The sequence below is a fragment of the Macaca thibetana genome, chromosome 3, assembly GCF_024542745.1.
Source record: "Macaca thibetana thibetana isolate TM-01 chromosome 3, ASM2454274v1, whole genome shotgun sequence".
NCBI classification, from domain to species: domain Eukaryota; kingdom Metazoa; phylum Chordata; class Mammalia; order Primates; family Cercopithecidae; genus Macaca; species Macaca thibetana.
Window position 1 is genome coordinate 93,523,599 of NC_065580.1, and position 12,905 is coordinate 93,536,503.

Here is a 12,905-nt window from a genome sequence, read left to right on the forward strand (position 1 = left end):
TACCAAGATTTGTAGCCAGAGAAAGGATGTTTATTTGCAGGACACCAAGCAAGGAGAATCAGGCAACTCACACTTAAGACCCTGTCTCCCCAATGGCTTGCAAGTAAGGGTTTTTGTTTGTTTGTTTTTGAGATGGAGTCTAGCGCTGTCACCCAGGCTGGAGTGCAGTGGTGCAATCTCGGCTCACTGCAACCTCCACCTCCCCAGTTCAAGCGATTCTCCTGCCTCAGCCTCCTGAGTAGCTGGGATTACAGGCGCACATCACCATGCCCTACTAATTTTTGTATTTTTAGTAGAGACGGGGTTTCACCGTGTTAGCCAGGATGGTCTCGATCTCCGGACCTCATGATCCGCCTGCCTTGGCCTCCCAAAGTGCTGGGATTACAGGCATGAGCCACCGCTCCCAGCCGCAAATGAGAGTTTTTAAAGGCAGGGGTAAATTTTAGGAAAGCAGAAGTTACAGGCAAAAATTATTAATATATGAAGGTTATATAATGGTTTGACCTAAAAAGGATAGAACATCTTGATGTGGGGGCTTACAGGTCCTAGGCAGATTTTAAGATTTTCTGATTTGTAATTAGTTAAGGAAGAGAAGCTCTGTTTCAAATTTGGGTCAGCACAAAAGAATGTTAGCTCTGGCTCATGGGTGTGACTTTTTATAGGGCCCTGAGGAAGAAATTTAGAACAAAGAATGGCAGTCAGAGTTCAGTTCTTGTTTTTGGTTTTGTTTTGTTTTGCTTTGTTTTTGCTTTTTGTTTGTTTTGTTTTTGTTTAATTTGAAGTTTATGTGCCAGTGGATTTGTTTGGTGGGGGTCTGGTTTTCTGAAAACGATCAGGGACATATATTAAGTTGTTATGGTTTTTTTTTTTTAGAGAGAAATAAACATCCTGTGATTTTTATTTTGGGAGCTATTGTTTTAAGCTGTTGTTATTTTTTTTATTGTTGTTTATTGTTTTTACTTTTGGGGGCTAGCTAGGTGCCTGAAATTTTTTTGAAGGAACTTAAGGTTTTTTTAAAAAAAATTTATGCTTGGGGGTGTGGTCCACAGGTCCCCCTGCTGATCTCAGTTAGCCAAGGAAGACACAATAATCTGATGTGTCATAGTTGGTCAAACACTGTGAAACTTTGCACATTGGTTAAGGAACCAATGTGATTATTTACTTCACACAGATCACCAATGGGACTGACTACCAGCCTTGTCTGTCCTGGTCTACATCAGAAATAGAGACCAGCTGGTCACTCACTGATTCAGTAATTTATACACAATTTCTCTTTGAGTTTTTCCTAGCTCTTATGCATGTAGATACAATGATAAATAGATTGAACTGAGATGAGGTTTTAACTAATTTAAACAATGTGCCTCAAGTAAAAATTAGCTCTAATTATCCTAATTCAAACAACCAACTGTAAAAAGAATGTATAAGACAACCAGGAAAATATGAACACTAACTATATATATGATGATATTAAGGAATTTATTGCCTACTTCTTTTGGTGCAATAATAGTATTATGGTTAGTGGGGTTTTAGAAAGAATTTATCTTTTGAAGCTACATAGAGAAATATTTACAAATAAAATGATATACTGCCTAGGATTTGCTTCAAAATAATTTAATAGTAGGGGAGGGAAGGAGGAAATCGTAGAAGGCAAAGATGAAACAAGATTGGCTGTGAGTTAAATAATTGCAGAAGCTAAGTGAACATATGTGGGGATTTATTATACTACACCCTCCCCTTTGGTTTATGTTTGAACTTTTTCATTAAAAATTGTTATTTTTTTATCTGTGACTCTAATCAGTATGACTATCGAAATTTCAAGGTCTTTGGAGTCAGGTGGACCTAATATATAAATACTGTTGTTTTTTTTTTTTCCACTAACTGGTTAGGAGACCTGGAGCAAGATTCTAAGCTAACAGAACTTCTACTTCTTATCTTCAAAATGACCAGACTAACTTGTATCTCATATGGATTTTGAGAATTAAAAGAAAAGAAATCACATCACTAAATCACCTAGCACAGTGCCTGGTGCATAGCAGACACTTGGTAACTGTTGTTATAATTGTAGAAGCTATTAAAGAGAGGCATTTCAAACAAACCTGGAACAACATGTCTTAAGATTTCAGTGGAAATCTCAAAGCAGAATTGAAATAAACTAACAGAGAGGAAGAGGTGGTAACCTTTCACAGACAGCCTGAGGTTAGAATGTATCTTCCTAGGCAACAAGGCAATTATTGGAAACACAAAAGGAAACAACTTTCTATTTAGCTCATTTCTAAGGTAACCATTGTATCACCAGTGAATCAGTTCAGGCGAACATTGGACACAGTCTGAGAGGTCTCTGAGTCCATTTTGTTTTGTATTTGAATGAAAAGTAGCAAATATATATGTGCACTCCAGCCTGGCGACAGATACATCTTCTATATCTATATCTATAATCTATATCTATATATGTCTCTGGCTGGGAAAGAGGAGAATGGAATCTAGATCTTGTGTGTGTGTGTGCGTGTGTGTGTGTGTCTGTAGGAGTATATATATCTCAAAAATCCGTATGAGATACAAGATAAAAAATTTTATATATATATTATATATATATATATATATATTTTTTAAGACAGAGTCTCGCTCTGTCGCCCAGGCTGGAGTGCAGTGGCGCCATCTCAGCTCACCTCCACCTCTCAGGTTCAAGTGATCTTGTGCCTCAGCCTCCCAAGTAGCTGGGACTACAGGTGTGTGCCACCACTCCTGGCTAAATCTTTTATTTTTAGTAGAGACAGAGTTTCACCATGTTGACCAGGCTGGTCTCAAACTCCTGACCTCAGGTGATCCACCCGCCTCGGCCTCCCAAAGTGCTGGGATTAGAGGAGTGAGCCACTGCACCCAGCATAGATCTATAATATATTTTAATTGACATCTTTCTCTAATTTAAATTTGTGCTGCTTTAGGTATCTTATGTGAAAAATAGATTCTTATCAGGCAACTGTGTTTAAAATCTGCTCTTTCTCCTGCAATAACAGTTCTTCTCCTGTAATCAACATCCAGTTACCCAAATCAGGACTTTGGTAGATATATTCAGTCCCTGGATTCCCCTCAGTAGGCCTCTTCCCATACACTTTCAATTGATTACCAAGTCTATCAGTTCCATGTCTCAGATATCCCTTAAGAATGTCCCTTAAACTATACATTGTTTGTTTTGTTTTGTTTTGTTTTGAGATGTCTCCCTCTGTTGCCCAGGCTGGAGTGCAGTGGTGCCATCTCAGCTCACTGCAACCTCTGCCTCCCACGTTCAAGCGATTCTCTTGAACTCAGCCTCCCAAGTAGCTGGGACTACAGTGTGTGCCACCACACCAGCTAATTTTTGTATTTTTAGGAGAGATGGGGTTTCACGATGTTGGCCAAGCTGGTCTCAAACTCCTGACCTCAAGTGATCCACCTGTCTGGGCTCCCAGAGTGCTGGGATTATACGCATGAGCCACTGCACTCGGCCCCCTTAAACTATACTTTCACGGTCACTGCCTCAGGTCAGGTCCCCAGCATGCTATATTTCAATTTCTGCAGCAATCATTAAACTAGTCTCCCTATCTCTAGTCTCTTCCTTCCTCAAATCATATTCAACAATGCTGGCAAAATGACCATTTTAACATGCAAATCTGATCATGTCATTACTCTGAGTAAAATATTTCTGTAGATTCCAACTGTATGGAAGTCCAATTCCTTAGCATGTCATATAAACATCTTATGATTTTCCTTTATCCACTTTTCTAAATCACATCTCCTCTTTGTGCATTTATATGCACCTTGTCCTGTGCCCTCTAGTCATACTACTAAACAACCTGTCGTTTTTAAGTGCCATGTTCTCTTCTGCTGCTATGCTTTTGCGTACACTATTCCCCCTGTCTTGCAAGACATTTGTCCCCTGTGCACTTGACAAACCTTGCTCATACTTCAAGACTCAGCTCACATGTCCTTTTGTGAAATTTGCCCTGTCACTAGTTGCTCACAACCAGTATATTGAGTTAGACCCTCTATTCTCTGAGCAACTTGCATGTGCATGCAAATACCTTATTTAGAAATTTTATGATACTCAAGAGTAATTATTATGTGTACACATGCATGCACACGCTCAGACTCCCCTACTAGCCCATGATCTCCTGGAGAACAGAAATAATGACTTATTTATTTACTTACTTACTCAAAATTTATTTATTTTTATTTTGTTGTTGTTATTTTTGAGGCAGAATCTCACTATGTCACCCATGCTAGAGTGTGGTGGTGTGATCATAACTCACTGCAGCCTCGATTTTTCAGGCTCAAGCAATCCTCCTGCCTCAGCCTCGTGAGTAGCTGGGACTACAGGCATACCATCACACTTGGCTAATTTTTTTTTTTCAGTAGAGTTGGGATCTTGTCATATTTCCCAGGCTTAGTTTTACCTCCTTAAGCTTCACCTAGTACCTGGCACAAAGTAGGCACTCAAGAATATGTGAAATGATAAAGAAAACAAATTAAGCATAAGAAAGTTAATAATACAATGAATAACTGTGCTTAAATCTTTTGAAAATACTTATATTTCCTAGAATGCACTTTACTACCTCAAATCTTAGGACCTTACATTGTTCCTTCTGTCTAGAATGATTTTCTCTTCAATTGAATCCTTGGTTCATCCACCAAGATGCTACTCTGTAGGTAATGATATTAGGACTGGCCTGGGCCTTTAGGCAGAATTACCTACTTCCTCCCTTAAAAGCCCATAGATCTCCTACGTGAAAATAGATTCTTATTAGATGCTTGTGTTTCACTGTGTCTGCCATAGACCCTTGATATTCACAAGGTAGATACCCTGAGACTTCATGGATACAAATATTTGAACATAAAAATGTTTGTATGGGCTTCTAGATTTCTCCTAAATTATTGCTCAAATTCTGGGTTTTCTCCCAATATAAGTCAAGGAGGTTTTCAACTTTTACTCAGAATCTTTCCCTGATTTGGCCATTTTTAAAAGTCAGGTTTATTGAGATACAATTTCCAGAGTGAAATTCACCCTTTTTAGACATACCACAGTTTTGGGAATCCTGACAAACACATCCAGGTACACAATTACCATCACAATTAAAATATAGAATATTTCTACCATGCCAGAAAGTTCCCACATGTCCCCTGTGGTTAATCCCCAGTCCAAGACTCTGCCTGTGGTTTTAACTTTTCCAGAGTGTCATATAAATTCAAACATATCACATGTGGCTTTATAAAATTGCCTTCTTTCAGTTAGTATGGTGTATTTGAAATTTGTTCGTTTTATCGCTTAGTAGTACTGCACTGTATGAAATTCTATCATGTGGAATCTACCTGTACGCAGTATGGAAGTACCACAGTTGGTTTATCCCTTCACAAGCTGATGAACATTTAAGTTGTTTGCAGTTTTTTGGTGAAAACTGTTATAAATATTCATGTGCAGATCTTTGTGTATGTTTTTATTTCTTTTGGGTAAAAATCTAAAAGATGAGTTGGGTCATCTAATAAGTCTATGTTTAACTGTATAAGAAATTGTCACACTGTTTTTCAAAGTTGCTGCATTGTTACATTCCACCCCAAAATGTATGAGTTCCATTGGCACAGCATACTCATCAGCACTAATGGACATGTAGTGATCCCTCTTTGTGGTTTTAGTTTTCATTTCTCTGATGACTAATGATCTTTTCATTGTTCATGTGGCATTTGCATTTCATAAAATGTTCAAATATTTTGTCCATTTTTTTAAATGGGCTTGACTGCCTTCTCTTTCGTTTTCTTTCTTTCTTTTTCTCTTTTCCTTTGTCTCACTCTGTCACCCAGGCTACTTTCTTTTCTTTTCTACCTTTCCTTCCTTCCTTCCCTCTTTCCATCTTTCCCTTCTTCCTTTCTTTCTTTCTTTTCTTTCTTTTTCTCTTTCTTTCTTCCTTTCTCTTTCTTTTCTTTCTTTCTTTCTTTTTTTTTTTTTTTTTTTTTTTTTTGAGACGAAGTCTCGCTCTGTCGCCCAGGCTGGAGTGCAGTGGCGCAATCTTGGCTCGCTGCAAGCTCCGCCTCCCGGGTTCACGCCATTCTCCTGCCTCAGCCTCCCGAGTAGCTGGGACTACAGGCGCCGGCCACTGCGCCCGGCTAATTTTTTCTATTTTTAGTAGAGACGGGGTTTCACCATGGTCTCGATCTCCTGACCTTGTGATCCGCCCGCCTCGGCCTCCCAAAGTGCTGGGATTACAGGCGTGAGCCACCGCACCCGGCCTTTCTTTTCTTTCCTTCTTTCTCTTTTGTCTCACTGTCACCCAAGCTTCTTTTTTTCTTTCCTTTTCTTTTCTATCTTTCCTTCCTTCTTTCCTTTCTTCCTTCCCTCCTTCCCTCTTTTCTTCCCTCCCTCCCTCCTTTCTTCCTTTCTTTCTTTCTTGCTTTCACTGTTTATTTTCCTTCCTTCCTTCCCTCTTTCCTTCTCTCTCTCTCTGTCTCTCTCTTTCTTTTTTCCTTTCTTTCTGACCAGGTTTCACTCTGTCACCCAGGGTAGAGTGCAGTGGTGCCATCTCGGCTCACTACAACCTCCACTTCCCAGGTTCAAGCAATCCTCCTGCCTCAGCTGGGACCACCAGCATGTGCCATCACACCCAGCTAATTTTGTCTTTTTTTTTTTTTAAATAGAGACAGGATTTTGCCATGTTGCCCAGGCTGGCCTGGAACTCCTGAGCTCAAGAGATCTGCCCACCTCGGCTTCCCAAAGTGCTGGGATTACAAGTGTGAGTCATTGTGCCCTGCCCTTTTTCTTATTATTGAATTCTTTACATATTAAGGATATCAGTATTTATTATATAGTGTTTTACAAATATTTCTTTCAGACTGTGGCTCCTCTTTCATTTTCTTAACAGTATCCTTTGAAGTGGATGTTTGATTTTTATTAACTCCAATTTGTCAACTTTTTTTTTTCTGATTTGTGTTTTTTGGATGCTAAGAAATTTTTGCCTAACCCAAGCTCACAAAGATTTTCACGTGTGTTTTCTTCTAGAAGTTTTATAGTTTTAGGTTTTACACTCAGATCTCAGATCCATTTTAAGTTTTGAATACAGTGTGAGGTATGCATTGAGGTTCATAGTTTTGCACACATGTTTAATTGTTCCAGCAGCAGTTTTTAAGAGCGTATCCTTTCTACATTAAATTACCTCTGCATGTTTGTCAAAAGTCAATTAGCAGCCTGGGCACAGTGGCTCGTGCCTGTAATCCCAGCACTTTGGGAGGCTGAGTTGGGTGGATCACCTGAGGTCAGGAGTTTGAGACCAGCCTGACTAACATGGTGAAACCCCATCTCTACTAAAATTACAAAAATTAGCCAAGCATGGTGGCGTGCACCTGTAATCTCAGCTACTCAGGGGGTTGAGGCAGGGGAATCACTTGAACCCAGGAGGTGGAGGCTGCAATGGGCCAAGATCGTGCCACTGTATTCCAGCCTGGACAAAAGTGAAACTCCATCTCAAAAAAAAAAAAAAGTCAATTAACCATGTATGTGTTGTTCTATGCCTGGATTCTATTTGAAGTGTTCACCAACTTTTCCTGTAAAGGGACAGATAAGTAAGATTTGAGGCTTTGCAGGCCATACAGTCTCAGTCACAATTGTCCAGTTCTACCATTATAGTACAACAGCAGCCATAGACAACATGTAAAGAAGTGAGCATGGCTGTATTTTAATAAAGTATTATTTTATTTCAATAAAATATTATTTACACAAACAGCCAGTGAGATTAGTCCTGGAGGCCAGTTTGACAACTCCTGGTCTCATGTGCTTCATTAATCTGTGTCTATTCTTTAACCAATACCATACTAGCTTGATTACTGTGGCTTGTAAGATTTGAAATTAGTTAGCAGTGTTGAGTCTTCCCACTTTTTTCTTTTGCAGAATTTTTTGACTATCTTTTGCTTTCTCATATAAACATACGGTATGTTTGCTGGTTTCTTTTTTTTTTTTTTTTTAAACAGAGTCTTGCTCTGTCACCAGGCTAGAGTGCAGTGGCATGATCTTGGCTCACTGCCACCTCCACCTCCCCAGTTCAAGCAATTCTCCTGCCTCAGCCTCCTGAGTAGCTGGGACTACAGGTGCGTGCCACCATGCCTGGCTAATTTTTGTATTTTTAGTTGAGACGGGGTTTCACCATGTTGGCCAGGATAATCTCGATCTCTTGACCTCATGATCTGCTGGCCTTGGCCTCCCAATGTGCTGGGATTACAGGTGTGACTGTGCTCAGCCGTTTGCTGGTTTCTATAAAAGAAAAAATCTGCTAAAATTTTTATTAGGATTGCACTGAATCTATAATCAATTTGGAAATAACTGGCACCCTAACAATATTGAGTCTTCCAATCCATGAATACAGACACTTCTTTCTTTAAAGATTGTGATTCTATCATCAATATTTTAATTTTCAGCATATAAAATTTGCACATATTTTGTTAGACTTATACCTAAGTAATTAATAATTTGAGTGCTATTGCAAAGTGATTTTTAAATTTAAATTTCCATTTTTTCATTATGTATGTATATATAAATACAACTGATTTATGAATACTGAGCTTGTATCCCACAACCTGGCTAAACTCCCTTATAAATTCCAGTAGCCATTTTGCATATTCTTTTGGAATTTCCTATGTTACAAATTCTCATCTATACATAGCAACAGCTTTATTTCTTCATTTTAAATCTTTGTCTTTTCTTTTTCTTTCCTTATTGCACTGTCTATAACCTCTGGTAAGGTGATAGCAGTGGTGAGAGTAGACAATTTTCATTTATTCCTGAGCTTAAGGGAAAGCACTTAATCTTTCACCATTCTCTTAGCCATGTGAGAATTCAAAGAGAAGACAGCCATCTGCAAACAAGGAAGAGTGCCTTTGCCAGACACCAGATCTGCTGTGACCTTGATCTTGGACTTCCTGGACTCCAGAACTGTGAAAAATAAATGTCTATTGTTTAAGCTACTCAATCTGTATTCTGTTACAGCAGACTGTATTAGTCCATTTTCACACTGCTAATGAAGACATACTCGAGACTGGAAAGAAAAAGAGGTTTAATGAACTTACAGTTCCATGTGGCTGGGGAGGCCTCACAATCATGGTGGATGGCAAGAAGGAGCAAGTCACGTCTTACATGGATGGCAGTAGGCAAAAAGAGAGCTCGTGCAGGGAAACTCCCCCTTATAATACCATCAGATCTCATGAGACTTATTTGCTATCACAAGAACAGCACGAGAAAGACCTGTCTCCATGATTCAGTTACCTCCCACTGGGTCCCTCCCACAACACATGGGAACTGAAGATGAGATTTGGGTGGGGACACAGCCAAACTATATCACAGACCAAACTAACTAAGACAACCATTAAGAATGATGTCAGCCATAGGATTTTCATAAATGTCCTTTGTTAAGTTAAGGATATTTTCTTACAGTTTTTATCATGAATGAATATTGAATTTTGTTAAGTGCTTTTTCTGCATCTATTGGGATGATCCTATAATTTTTCTTTTATCTATTGATATAATGAATTACATTAATTTAGATTTAAATATTGAGCCACCTTGCCTTCCTTGAATTAATCCCACTTAGTCATGATGCATTATCCTTTTTCTATATTGCTGCATCTAGTTTGCTAATATGAACATATTAGCAATTTGGGGGTCTGTGTTCAAGTAGGATATTAGTCTGTAGTTTTTTTAACCTGTAATTATTTTGTCTGGTTTCAATATCAAGGTAATGCTGACTCATAAAATGAGTTTCCCATGCCAGCCTTCCCAGTATAAATTAGACAGCTTTAAAATATCCACCCACTTAATTGGTGAACATTTAAAAACAAAAGACCTCTTCAGAGTGACTTCCTATATGAAAAGGAGTTTGCATTGACAAACCCTCTTTGGGATATGGATGCTAAAAGGTAAGCTAGACATTTTCATTGGGTGATTGGATCCAGAACATTAGCTCCTCAGCATAAAGAAAAACTTCTACACCTCAGCATGATGCATATTAGTTTATCTCATTGGTCCTTAATGGTTTGGGACTAGCCAAAAAAAAAAAAAAAAAACATTAAATGTAATTGAGTCCGAGTCTATACAATTGCTGCTCAAATTTTTGTTTCAAAAAAAAAGTCAGCTGAGTGCAGTGGTTCACACCTGTAATCCCAGTACTTTAGGAGGCCGAATTGGGAGAATTGTTTGAGCTCAGGAGTTTGAGACCAGCCTGAGCAACATTGTGAAACTTCATCTCTACAGAAATTTTAAAATGTAGCTAGACATGTGCCTGTGCATGTACCTATAGTCCCAGCTACTCAGGAGGCTGAAGTAGGAGGATCGTATGAGCCCAGGAGATGGAGGCTGCAACACTATGATTGCATTACTGCACTCCAGCCTCAGCAACAGAGCAAGGCCATATCTCGTTTAAAAAAGAAAAGAAAAGAAAAAAGAAAATCTTAGGTATAAGCATAATTTATTTGATTAACGAATAAGCACTTTAAAAATTAAAGCAAGATTTTTGATTTTTAGTTCAGCTTTTCCTTGCACAGAATTCTTCTTGTTTCAGAATAGAAGAATCTCTGAAACAACATATATTTCATAGTGGCTAAAATTTAAGTCTTTCACTCTTACTAGAAGTATTCAATTTGTCTTTGGGTTTTACAAGAGAAATGCCAGATGCTAACAAATATAAGCAATGGTTGGTGTTGGGCTTTTTGTTTAATATGAATTCTTCAATTACCTTTAAAATCATGATGAAAGCTTAGAAGTTTCAAATTGCCAGCTTAAAACATTATATGCTAAAATATAATATTGTTGGCTATGCATATTCTTTTGCAGAAATATTTTTAGTTAGGCTTCAAAATATTCTCTAAATTTTTAAATAACTACAGTTTTATACTCATGACAGCTCTGTGTCTGTGTCAGTAAGAAAAAAATCTACATGATGTTTTTAAAAATGTACATCATGCACCAAAAAGAGAGAGATTTCTAAATTCCATGCCTTCAGGTTAACTGATCAGGTTGGCTGTCCTACACTACAATGACATCTACTGGCATAACCAGGACTGAGCACCCAGAAGTAATCTTGAGCATGACAGGGCAGCCTTTCTCCTCTTCCTCTTTGATTATTGGCTGATAACAGGAGTTACGTGAGTGTGAATTTCCTAAGAACAGATACCGTATTTTCTTGAGCTCTGTATCTCCAGTGTCTAATATTGCGATTATTACATTAAAGATTCCCCAGAAATCTGTTGAATAATTATAAGTGCAACTGCCTATGGTCTAACTTTTCAAACAGCATGGAATCTAAATTGAAACAATACTGTTAAAAGTGATTTAAATTAAAATAATAATAATAAAATGATCTAAAACAAAGGTACTTTGTCTTTGTGATAAACCTCTTTTAAATTCTAATGATAAAAATAAGCTTCTCTCATTATCCAGAAAATCACACACAATTTTAAACACAGCTTCATGAAGGTCCTGAACTCCGTCTTTCAACTCAAGATTAAGAACTTTGGATACAGGAGGTAGAAATATGTTTTAATACACTTTGAAATGCAAATCAATAAAACAAAAATAAGAAACTACTACATACCTATTAGAATGGCTAAAATTCAAAATGTTAACATCACCAAATGCTGGTGAGGATTTGGTGGAGCAAAAGGAACTTCCATTCACTGCTGGTAGGAATACAAAATGGTCCAGACACTTTGGAAGATAGTTTGGCAATTCTTAAAAAATTTTACACATCTTACTATATGATGGAGCGATCATGCTCTCTGGTATTTACTCAAATGAGCTGAAAACTTACATCCACAGAAAATTCTGCAGACAAATGTTTATATCAGCTTTATTCATAACTGCCAATCCTCAAAAGAAACCAAGGTATCCTTCAACAGGTGAATGAATACACAAACTGTGGTACATCCATATGATGAAACATTATTCAGCAATGACATGAAAAAAAAGCCATCAAGTCATGAAAATATATGGATGAACCTTACATGCATATTGCTAAGTGAAAGAAGCCAGCCTGAAAAGGCTGTATACTGTGTGATTCCAACGATATGACGTTCTGGAAAAGGTAAAACAATGAAGACAGGAAAAGGTCAGTAGTTGCCAGGGGTTTGAGGAGAGGGACAGATGACGACATGGAGCACAAGGGATGTTTAGGGCAGTAAAACTATTTTGTATGATAGTAATGGTGGAGGCATGTCATACATTTGCTGGTAGATGTAGAACACAAAGAGTGAATCCTAATGTAAACTATGGACTTTGGTTAATAATAATGTGTCCATATCAGCTCATCAATTATAACAAATGTACTGTATAACAAATAAAAGATGCGAATAGTAGGAGAAATCATAAGGGAGGGGAAGGCGGGGAGTGGGCCTGGGAGGCTGCAAAGTGGGATATATAAGAACTCTCTGTACCTTCCACTCAATTTTCTGCAAAACTAAAACTGCTTTAAAACAGTCCATACAAAAATTAGCTGGGCATGGTGGTGTGTCCCTGTAATCCCAGCTACTCGGGAAACTGAGGCAGGAGAATCACTTGAACCCAGGAGATGGAGGTTGCAGTGAGCCAAGATCACACCACTACACTCCAGCCTGGGCAACAGAGTGAGATTCCATCTCAAAAAAAAACCAAAAAAAAAAAACAAAAAAACAACTACTAAAACAAATAAACAAAAAACATAGTCCATTTATTTAAAAAAAGAAATAAGCTTCTATTCTTTTGAAATACATTTTAGGATCTATTTGTTACTTTTTTAAAAGTGCATGTCAGTCCATAAAGGATGAATTGACCATGAATACTAAGTTCTGATTTTTTATCTTGCCCAAATTCCTACCTAAGGGGCCTGGAGAGTCATGCCCTACAAACCATAAATTCTCATCAGACG

The 12,905-nt window shown here is 38.0% G+C and overlaps 2 protein-coding genes across 12 annotated transcripts in view; one reads left to right on the plus strand and one right to left on the minus strand.

Annotated features, from left to right (window-relative positions):
• Positions 1-12,905, plus strand: part of NUP42 (nucleoporin 42) — a 1,164,542-nt gene that overhangs the window by 1,007,672 nt on the left and 143,965 nt on the right. The gene's annotated exons all lie outside the window — the stretch shown is intronic.
• Positions 1-12,905, minus strand: part of TOMM7 (translocase of outer mitochondrial membrane 7) — a 540,985-nt gene that overhangs the window by 219,243 nt on the left and 308,837 nt on the right. The window lies entirely within an intron of this gene.